At 48.0% G+C, this 11751-nt stretch overlaps 1 protein-coding gene across 1 annotated transcript in view; it reads right to left on the bottom strand.

Moving 5' to 3' along the window:
• LOC131212642 (RNA-binding protein Pasilla) overlaps positions 1-11751 on the bottom strand; it is a 69168-nt gene that overhangs the window by 10664 nt on the left and 46753 nt on the right. The window lies entirely within an intron of this gene.

Here is an 11751-nt window from a genome sequence, read left to right as displayed (position 1 = left end):
GACCGGTTCAAACGACACAGTGGCCACAGTGTGGTTGACATTTCTGGTGACATCGTCAGCTCACTTCCAAGGTGGGCGTGAGTTCCAAAGCCAAACCCCCCCTCACACTGTTTGTGTATGTGTGTGTTGAGAAATCGAAAGCCGAATAAACCCTTCACCGGATCGCGACCACCATTTCGGTGGCCACCGCTGGCCGTGGGTTTTCGGGGTGCCAAGTAAAGCGAAAAGAAACCCCAACGATTGGAGAATTGACAATTACCGGCGGCGTGCAGATGGACGCCACCGGCGTAACCACGGACGATTGCGGCACCGTGTGGTTTGGATTGTGAAGTCACTTCAGAGGCTAGCGGTGTTGTTCTCTGCACTGTTCGATGCGGTGTCTTCACTTTCGTTAGCCCCCGGGGGCGGCCAAGTGAAGCAAAACGAAAAGAAGTCTGCGATGAAAGTGAAAGATCGATCTCGTTTACGGCACAGGCGGTCGGACGACGTGTCGCAACAACAAACAACACCGGGTTCCATTTGTTTGCTCCACTTCCGCGACTGTTTTGCATCCATCAATCGGTGCTATTTCATTTTGCAACTAAAGTGCCCTTTTCGGCTCACTTATTTTTTCATTTTATACTGCTATTAATATATCCTTTGTTTCATTTATTTTATTCTTTGGTTTTTATATTTTTTTTTATTTATCTACTTATTGTTTTAATTATGTATTTATTTATTCACTCATTCATTTATTTGTTTGTTGTTATTAATTTCTATTTCTATACTCTATCATGATTAGTTTTTAGTAAGTTTTTAGTAAATTCAAGGTTCGCACTTTCGGCGATTAATTGGTTCGAATCGATTTGGAACAAAATTAGCAACAACCAAAGGTCGCTGATGTGATTTTTTAATGAGGATTACCTCTTTAACTTTTTGCATCCACTAACTACGATAAGTCGGAGTTATGGCCGGCACACACGAGGCATGACACTCGCTTATTCTCTGAATCTTCACTACCACGTCCACAAACCCCGACGGTGGAGCGAAAATGCGGCCGACAACGAGCCAGAGTAGCCCCGTTATGCCATTTCAGCAAAACGTGCGTTATCGCCGAGTGGAACTCAATTTAATCTGCATGTTTCATAACGACTGCAGGCATGTCCTAGGTGTCCTCGAGTGCACCCCATTCACGTATGGTTTGCGGGCGATTTCAGGACACCCTACGACACCCCCGTATGTGTGTGTGCAAAGGTGGCGGACGGCCCAATCCAATCCCACCCGACGAGTTCCGGTCGTGCACAACCGAAACGATAAAAAGTAAATTGTGCTTGGCTAAACTACTGCACCATATGGTCAGCGTTGAGTTTGTTCTATTGCTTCGGAAAGATACTTTGTCCTGGAGTCATTATCTAACTCCAGGCCCAGGACACCTCATTGTTTATGCCTGTCCTAGTTAGAGGCGCTCGGCAGCCGAGACGTCACGTAAACTAAGTTTTTTCTTGAGCCTTTTCCGGCAGCTTCGTTCCGTCGTTCCGCCTCTTAGTTCCCCGTTTCACACCCTCCGGGCGTATCCTTTTTCCCGGGTGTTGCTCGAAAGCAAAGTTGCGGTGGTGGTGCTCATTAAACTTCTGAACGAACGAGAAATCTTGGCTGGCAGGGCCCGTCCGTAACAGTGGATGATAAAAATTAATTTAGCGAAAATGAAATGGCATCCACGTTCGGGAGCGAACTTGCGAGCGTTACGCACGAGAGAACCGTTTCGTCGGACACGTTTGTGGACTGTCGTGGCAACTGCGCATAACTATGCTGGAGCCCTACGGCGGAGTTGGTGAAACACGTGCCACCGGTCGGGTTGATGTTGTGTCAACTTTGTGCAGTGCTTCGGGTATGGGACAAAGAGAACAAGTTTCACGTGGAATTGGCCTTTCAAACACTCGCTTGGGTTGATATAAGTTGTTCAGGCCCATAGTGAAAATGAAACAAAAGCTCAGATGTTGTTCTAAAAAAGACAAAAAGGATTTAAAGGTTCAATAAAACCAATAAAAGGAGATGTTAAGAAGTTAGGCAGCTACATAAGAGATTCAGCAGAACAACTGTCACAAACAAAAGAAATCATAACAAATTATTTTTAAACACTATTTTGAGGGTAGAAAAGACGGAAATGAAAACTATTCAACTTAAGTTTAGATTTCGGCCATGTATTTTTCTAAATCTTGGCCCAATCAAATTTAAGCCCTTTCTGCAGTGCTGCCATACTTGCCTAATGTTTAGTCCTTACTTTGGTCTACAAAAGCGGAACAAACAGGTGAACCTATCGGATTAGCATCTCGAAAATTAGCGACCAGCTGTTTCAATGACATGATTCAATTAGTTTTTGGTTCACACGAGCTTTGTGAGACTCCTTCCATCGCATTTTCCAGGTGTTCGGTTGTCATTCGAAAGTATATGTTCTCGAATTTTACGTCGAGCGTCAATAAAACACGATTCATTTTATACACGCAACAACTCCGTTTACCTATCAGGCGTACAAATAGAAAACCGCCGTTTTCCTATAGCGGCGCTAGCAGCTGCAAATTAAACGATAAAAATATGCAAAACCCTGGTAACGACAGTTGAGGCATCTGTCTATAACTCCACAAAATCTCGTTTGTTTATTTTCACTCTGCTTTGTCTTATTCATGTGCGAAAATGGCAAAATTTGAGCCGAACAAGTGCCATTTGCGGGAAATGTTGCTTTTTGCGTTTCATGCTAAAAAAATGCAGCTGAAGCGCATCGAATGATAGTAGAAGTTTATGGTGAAGCCTGCATTAGTGTAAGAACGTATCGGGCGTGGTTTTGCAAGTTCAAAAATGGCGATTATGACGTGCAAGACAAGGAGCGTCCCAGACCGGTGAAAAAGTTCGAAGATGCCGAATTGAAAACTTTGCTGGAAGAAGATGCTTGTCGAACTCAAGAGGAACTTGCAGACTTATTGGGTGTGACACGACAAACAATATCGCATCGGCTAAAAGCCCTAGGAATGATCCAGAAACTAGAATAATGGGTGCCGCACGAGTTGAAGCCGATGGACGTCAAACGGCGTCTTTTCATTTGCGAGCAACTCCTTGAACGGCAAAAAAGAAAAGGTTTTTTACATCGCATCGTGACCGGGGATGAAAAGTGGATACATTATGATAACCCAAAGCGTAAAAAATCGTGGGGGCTTCCCGGCGATGCATCAACATCTGCAGCTAAACCGAACATTCATGGCTCGAAGCTGATGCTCTGTATTTGGTGGGACCAGCTCGGCGTTGTCTATTACGAACTATTGCAACCATGCGATACCATTACAGGAGTCCTGTATCGTACACAACTAATGCGGCTGAGTCGAGCGTTGAAGGAAAAACGCCCACAATATTCAGAAAGACACGACAAAGTTATCCTTCTTCACGACAACGCTCGACCACATGTTTCCAAAGTCGTGAAAATATACCTGGAAACATTGAAATGGCATATACTACCCCACCCGCTCTACTCTCCAGACATCGCCCCGTCAGACTACTATTTATTCCGATCGATGACGCATGACCTGACCGAGCAGCGCTTCCGTTCTGTCGAGGACACCAAAAATTGGATCGATGCATGGATCGCGTCGAAAGATGAACAATTTTTCCGACGAAGAATTCAAAAGCTGCCAAAATTGTGGGAAAAAGTTGTGGCTAACAATGGCAATTACTTTGAAGACTGAGTTTGTAAGGAGTTTTTTACAATAAAGCCTCAAATCATGAGAAAAAACGGCGGTTTTCTATTTGTACGCCTGATATAAGTCTTATTTTTTTGCTGCGTTCCAAGATCATGTACTTTTCTGAACTTGTAAGGCTTGACCTTGAGTTAATTTCAACATCGCTGTCAGAATAAATGCAACGGTTTATGGTACGATGCACCCATTTGTCTACACACTTGCAGGTGGTTAAACTCATTAACAAACATTAACTAATACGTTTAAACTTCATGTTGTATCTTTGGTCGTGTGGCTAGCGAATGTCTTTGGTCATTTGTAGTCTGCCGACAATAAACTGTCATTAGCCGACCAATTTAATTTTTTCAACAGCTTTTAGCTCCGATCAAAATGGAAATACGTCGGCTGATCCGTATCCTATCGCTAGGACGTAAAATATTGCACTATTAATTGTGAAAAAGTACTCTTCAACACTCCTGTTTGGTTCAATCAACAATCCACAGCTTCCACTTTGAACGGCGCTAACACCACAATGCGGTAAATAATGCGAAAAGTACAACAACATTACCCCCCACACACGTCACATTTGCGCACAGTCATCACTACTTCACCCTACGTCGGCTCGGGCCATTTGCTTCCGCCGGTGAGTGTGTGGCGGCAAAAAAGTGGACCACTGTGCCTGCGGCGGGGCACCGTTTCTTGGTCATGGTCAACACGACACGGTGGAAGCAAGCAAGAAGCTCACGGAATCAAGGCCCCGTCAGGTGACAACGACTGGCCCACATCCGCCGTCCCGCTGGCCCCGGACTCACAACGCGAGCCACCACCATCATCATCATCATCATCAAGAGAGCACTTGCTGGGGCCAGAGAGCTCGCTAACAAGCTAGGCGATCGTTCGAATCATGAGAGGTCCGCTCGATCGAGAATGGCGCTGTGGCCATTCACAATCCGTGGGTTTCATTTTCCTTGCATCATGACCTAAACAGTCGCTTACCGCCCGTCCACTTACAACCTACGACGGGGTGGTAGTGGTGGTGGTGAACATTGTCGGGAAATTGAACGTCAAGCGGTCAAGTGATAGGCCGATTCCGTCGTTTGACGTCGGGTTATTTTAAGACCGCGTACAGAGCTCCGAGAAGAATCGCTGAGCTGGGCTGAGACAGTTTTCGTATTGTTATTTGTGACCGTGCGCGGGCCGATCGAGTGTCGTTTTAACATTGATTTGATTGCACCACCACCACAGAGGACAACAATCGTGGCTGGCACCACGTTCACTTTTGGCCGCGGCGTAAATAGGTCCCCGCTTCAAAGGGTACCCCGTCCCCGGGTGCGCGTATTCGTTTGACGATCTAATTAAGGGCAGACACAGTGGAGGGCCGTCGTCAAAGGGGACACTTTTATTAATGTTGGGGTGATCGGTTTGATCCCGAACGCCCCAGCCACAGAGCTCATTCGATGGTGCCAGTCTGCGACAACCTTATTTTTAGCTCACCTCAAATTGGACTCTCTGCAGCTCCGCGGGATTGTCATACGCAGCGCAGTTGATGAAGATACGACGTGATTGAGCCGACAGTTGCTGCATCGCCACGATTGCGCCGTGGACAGGTCAGAAAGGCAGGTCCGTTCAGGCGGCCGAAAAGCTTAGCGCAGAGAGCATAAAATTCAAATAAAACTTTTGAATCAAGTCCAAGGTTGCGGCTTGGCGCCGTGCGGTTCGAAGCTCGATCGTGAGCGATCGAACCAGTTCTCCTTCCGTACCGAGGAGTCTTCACATTCCGTCAGCTTCCGATCCAAACAAGATCAACTTGGCCGAGAACTGACCATTCCGGTGGGGGGGGAGGGGGGTTTGTTGTTTTCCGTAGTTTGCACGAAGCCGTCCAAAGCGTCTGCATCTGCATATTGCGTTGTAGTCACGTGTCCAAGGTTCATCAGCGCAAAGTGGACGCGCGAGAGCAACATTCGCCACTGGAGAGACTTCTCGTTTCAGTTTAGGAATGGTACGGTAAGTTGTGGTTTCGCAGCACCAACAGGTTGATGGCGAATTTGGAGGAATTTCGAGCACAGAAATCTATGGTGAAACCGCAAAATTTAAAACGGCCATTTGTCTAAATCTCCTCGTTCTCAGCTGTTGTCTATTCCTTTTGTTTTGCGGACACAAAAATTATTGTTTGAACACAAAATTTGTTTGATTTAAAATGGTCGCAACTCACTCTTTGAATTTCGTTTACAAACGAATAAATCGGCTTACAGTTAGCCCCACAAAAACATAAACGATGAGCAGTAAAACCGCGGAGGATCATCAAAAGTCATGCGAAGATACATTAATACGCTCGCTAGTTGTTGACAGACAGCACAGCGCCCGAGGGGCAAAAAATCGAACCAAACTCTCATATCACAACCCCTTTTAGCGTCGAACAACATTTCCGTTGGCAGCAGCCGAGTGTCAGTGTGAGCGAGTGACACTAATCGCAGGGCGATGATTAAGCAGCAAAAAAATAAACAAAAAATCTGCCAATGTATGTGGAGAGCCTGGAAGTTGTTCCTTCCACTTCGTCGAGTTCGAGACCCGAGCCGTGCTCTGGGGAAGGGAACGACGCTTGACATCATCATCCACTATTTCGCGCGCATTTATCTGACAGTGCTGCTGCTGTACGGCAAGGATCTAAAGCCACCGTCGAACAAAAAAAAGAAGCTGCCAAAAGTCTTGCAGAGGGACACAAAAAGGGGCATCGTTATGTGCTAGGGCGGCTACAATTGACACACGTCCTGCTTCTCGCTGCGACAACAAGCGCAATAAGTGCCACTTGGAACGATTGAACTAACGGCAACCGGGCACAGCCACAGTCTGGGCCGTACGGACGTACCAAACTTCCGACGATTATGATGATTATGGTCGACCTTGTTGGTGGTCGCCCAGCACCGAGAGGCCACCGTCGGAAAGATGCGATTGTCGATTGACTACATGATTGGCGGCTCTCTGTCGTCACACCTTCTGGGCAGCCGCGCTGATTATTGTGCCTTATCCCGCCCATTACGTACTACTGCGAACGGAAGAGAGACAACAGCCAAGTCCTCCGGCCATCTGTCCGGCCAAATGAAACTTTATCTTGGGACTATGTCTTATCCATTGCAATGAGTTGTCCACGGGATTACGATCCCTAGAATAGGGTTCCCAGAAGATACCAATTAATTCGTTCGGCGCAAGACAAACTTTTTATCCAACTTTTTTCACCAACTCTGTTCCAAAAAATTGAGACCTCCCCTCAGGGATTGGGTAGCGCGAAAGTAACAGTCAATCGGTGACTCCTCAGTAGCGGGACAAAAGTTAGCCGCTGCTCCGTTATTACTTACTGATTTTTCTTTGGGTTTTCTGTTCCCGAATTGGTGCTCAAAATTGGAAAGGAAAGTTTCTTTGGTCACATTTTGCGGGCTAATACACACCGCGAGCAATAAGTGGCATCAAAGAGAGGGTTTTTTCCGCAAAAAATATCGCTACATAATTAAGCGCACTTGTGCCAAAAGCCACCAAATTGTAGGATAGTGGCTTCGGCCTTACACTGTTTTTGGTGTCGACTCTCATCTTGCATGTGCCGATGTCTTCAAAATTGCCTCAATCATTGCTTGGTGATTTAAGAGTATTTTTTTCCTATTTCCGTTAATAGCATGTCAGCTCAACGTAAGCACATGTGTAATTTAACGGATGAACGTACCAGTTCATAGTCACATTTGACACTATGCTGGGGGACTATTAAGGAATAATTCACTCAAGAATCTTCAGGAAAACTATGTGCCTGAAAGCCGCATAGTTGTTGGCTTGTAAGATCAACACTTGTATACGAATCCTTGGTTTAGTTTCGCATTTCTCTGGCTAGTATTAGACACCTCGAATCGATTTAACGAAAATTCAAGTTCGTTGACTGTTGGTCGATGTACGCGACCTCGCGGAGCATCACACCAAAAGGTTGTCTTGGCTAAGGCTTAACTCGTTGAAGCTTAGACGTGAAGGTACCAACTTGTCTTCTCAGAAGACAGAACAGCTTTTCGTTTTGACATAAGAAGATTTTACGGGTTAACCGACTCTTCATCCACTCTTCCAACGATAAGTCTATGTTAGATAAGTTCACGTCTAAGTTCCAAGTAGAAAGACAAGAAAGACTACGAATAAATTCTCCTAAAACAAAGCGACACACTAAATACTTCGGTATGATTAAATTAATTGCAAGCCTGTGTTGCGTGTGGTCCGATTGCTTCAGAACTCCAAGGTAAGTATCTAAGGGAAATACCTTCAAAGCGCACCTCCAAGCACCGAATCAGAACGCTCGGCCAATTCGTGCGATCGAAGCGAGGCGAGATTAGGAGATCTCTGCCCGCAGTGCCATAAACAAAACACTCATCCCGACGCCCATAAACCTTCCCGATTCCCGACAGTGTGGCCGCGCAGCGAAAAACAACAAAAAAAACCGTGTAGAAAAAATGCGCTCTTTCCGCGAATTGCTTGCCGATGATTCGCGAATCATGTTGTGCCCTGCGCGTCCTCCCCATAAGCGTTTGGTGGCACGAAATAAAAATAATGAAATGCACATGGGACACACACAGAGAGAGTTTGGCGGGAAGTGGCCAGAGCCACCACCGACTGTCCCTGGCTGGGTCGGTGGCGATGAGAAAAAGTGTCCGCAAAGCAGCAGCATAAAATGCATGCGACGCCAGCCAACGTCGTGCCCGGAGATCCTGCGATCGTTGGCGCGTCTTGCCAGAAAAAGCAGCGCGGGTCGTCAAGTAGGTGCCCATAGGTACCTCACTAAGGAGCAGGAGCACCAGCCCGTGGTTGGGTGCGCATTTTTATGCGCTCGTAAATGTTACTGCCCGCCGCGGTGCGCCCAGCGTTATTATTATTTTTATTGCTGAGCAAAACGATCGTCGCGAGCGCAGCGCACACGGCCTGCAACCACCACCGGTCGGGCGGGAGGGTGACGAGCCGGCGAAGGAAGGAAGCCGCCGGAGGAGCGGGAAATTCCCCAGCGCCCGTAAGGAGGTGTAGAAAAATCTGAGTTTATGCGTGTGCGGTGCTCTCCGCAGGAAAGGTGTTGTTGCCCGCCGCCTTTTTTTGTTATTATTTTTAGACGCACTTTAAAGGTGCCGTTGGAGCGTTCGCACAGGGGATGCAGCAACCATGTCCTCCGTTCGGCTCTCCTCCCGTTGGAGTGACCGCAACAACCGCCACCAGAGTTTACTGCCCACCGTTAATGTTGGGCCGCCGCTGTGTCCTGGGGAGGCAATTACGAAGATCAATCGGCACGGGAAGCATAAAAATATCTTTCATTCCGGGGCTCGGTCGCGTGGCGCTGGGAGGTCCTGTTTTTACGACCCACAAATTCAATCAAGTGGTTCGGATGAACGCAAATCAAAGCCTGCTCGGACTTTGCGGATTGTCTCTAAACGGGAGGTTCCGGTGGGGCCGACCGGAACTAGCAAATAGCCGAACCGATTTTTAATCCCTCCTAATGATCCTTACAAACCACCCGCAGCGCGGCTAGCGTTACACGTCAATAATATCGCTGCCATAAAACGGTGCCAAAGAGCGATAAAGGAAGCTCTATCGGCGGCGTGTGTGAGTGGGACAATTAGCGAGCAAATTAATCGGACACACGTGAGCGATCTGAAGATCATCCGGGGATGGTCCCGCATGGTTCTATGTGTGTCGATGGGCGTCCGCTTTTTAAAATGGGACCATTAGCGCGTGGTCGGGATCGTTCGCGGGTTTAAATTAAGCCGTGGTGTACAGAGAGAGAGAGAGAAAGAGAGAAAGAGAGAGAAAGAGAGCGAGAGGGAGAGAGTGGCCGAGCCGGCAGCACTTCAGACAACCACTCGACGCACGCCGAGAAGGATCGGACACTTGACGGCTCCACTTCACTCGAGAGAGAGGGAGAGAGTGCTGAAGCAGGCGAAAAGCCGTTGCGCCACGGTGCGAAGTCGTCTCCTCGGCGCGTTGAGGATGTCCGGCGTCTGGTTGTGTGTGCGTGCGGCCGCCGTCATTCCCAACCCATCGGCTCCCCTTTTTCCAGATGCCAGATGATCGAGAGTGATCGGTTTCTTCGGTACACGAACGCGCCTCCGGACGCACAGCACCTTCTTAGCACTCGACCAGCCAAAGCCGCCGAGTGGATTGATGTGGAATGTCGAGTTATGCAAACCGTTACACCGGGCGTTCCGGGGGAGAAAGAAAGAGAAAGAGGCCAGCCACCCACCAAGCAGTACTGGGGGAATTGTTGGACGTTTAAAAAAACAGATTGTGGTCTTCTGCATTTCACACTCCGCGTTTTTAGTGGCGTATGGCGTGATAATTGAAATAGCATGCGCTTGGTGTGCTCGGCAAGTTGGGGCCTCTCTCGGGTTTCGTAATTTAACTATAAGGTTGACGACAATGTTTTAAACAGAGAGAGAGAGTGAATTGATGCCAGCATTTTTGCGTAGAAACTCAACACCGTACGATGGTGTGCCGTATTGACAACGACTTAAGCTACGGACTCTAAGGACCTTGCCAGACATCGAGATAGATATTGGGACGAAAAATGAACCGAGCGCGGCCGCCGTGGAGACGTATTTTCACCTGGGAATGTCAAAAGTGTCACTTCTCCCCGCGGACGAACAGCGTCTAAATCGTCTTCTTGAGGTGACGTCTGACCCAACACATTCTGAGTGTCTGAGGCAATAAAATGCGCGCTAACGAGATGACGTTTTACGAGCCACTTCCGCGACGCTGCGGAACCTGCGTCGGGAGTTTTCCGTCCGGCACGGGTTTTATTGCAAACCGAGGCGAGGCGAGGTCCGAGCCGAGGTCGCAGTCCAGGGGTTCCTCCAATTTTCTTACGTTGACTTTTGTACGAGAGTCGAAGAAAGTGTGTGTGAGTATGTGTCAAGGAAAAAATGTCATTAGCTTAGTTGGTCGCTGGCCACACCGTTCGCGCGGTGTGAGAATATTCTCTGCCTATTCTGCGTACTATGTGCGTCCAGGGGTGGCAGGTGGGATGTGCGGGGTGACATAGGACCAACAGAGAACCGAGACTAATGATATGAAAATATTTACACATCATCAGCAACAAATCTGATGTCTTACTCACATAAGTGAGCGAGAAGAAACTTATGACAGTGATCCATTTCCGTGAGAGGGTCCCCAATTGGTAGCGGAGAGAATAGACATCCCAGGGGCCAAGGGATCAAGGATACCTCGGGATCCAATCCGGCGTTCACATCAAATGAAGGTAGAGGCCATTTCGGACTGGTTCCGATGAGAAAATAGCCTTACAACTGAGAAAATGAAATGTTATCTCAAAAGTTAAGTGGACTCTGTCCATCGGACGGCTCATAGTGCTGCACAAGTCGTTGTCCATTTTACCGTTCCATAGGGCGCTGGTACTGGAAACCGTTCTTTTGTGCTTTGCATATTCATTAGCCGTGGCGTAACGAAGAGCTGGAGGAAGACTCCAAACGCGAATGTCCTTCAGTTGTATACTTCATCTCCGTCGCTGTGACTGCATTACCATCGTCGGTGCTCCTGTCCGGTAAGTAAACGGGGGGCGCCAGCGTCCGTGGCAAATGAGGGCAAAGCTCGCGGACTACAACTCGAAGAACCGCGGACCTGATAAGCACCGCGTCAGCATTAAAGCCATTCTCTCTCTCTGTTTTTCTTTTGGTGACAAAAGGATGCACAAGGATTCTGGGGAGCCACCCGCAGTAACTTTATCACTATTTTTAGCGTGGCTACTCCCTCTGGTAGGGCAGCACTTCATCTTTCCACACAACATCCTGTTGGTCCGGCGCTCGACGACCGGATGCCCGGAACCATTGTGTGGAGTTGCGGTGCGGAAAAAGTCCGTAAACCATCGCCTTGTGCCCTTCCTTTCGTGCCACTGTTCGGGGCCTTTCTGAAGCACCGGCTTTGGAAACTTTTGACATTTGAGCGAAGAAAGGCCCGGTTTAGGACACAACCGGGCCGCGACGACGGCACAATGTTGCTGCAGAGGCACTTACTTCCCATACGCTACGCTAAA

This window comes from Anopheles bellator, chromosome 2 (assembly GCF_943735745.2).
Source record: "Anopheles bellator chromosome 2, idAnoBellAS_SP24_06.2, whole genome shotgun sequence".
In the NCBI taxonomy this organism is placed as follows: Eukaryota; Metazoa; Arthropoda; class Insecta; order Diptera; family Culicidae; genus Anopheles; species Anopheles bellator.
This window is presented reverse-complemented; position numbering and strand designations above follow the sequence as displayed.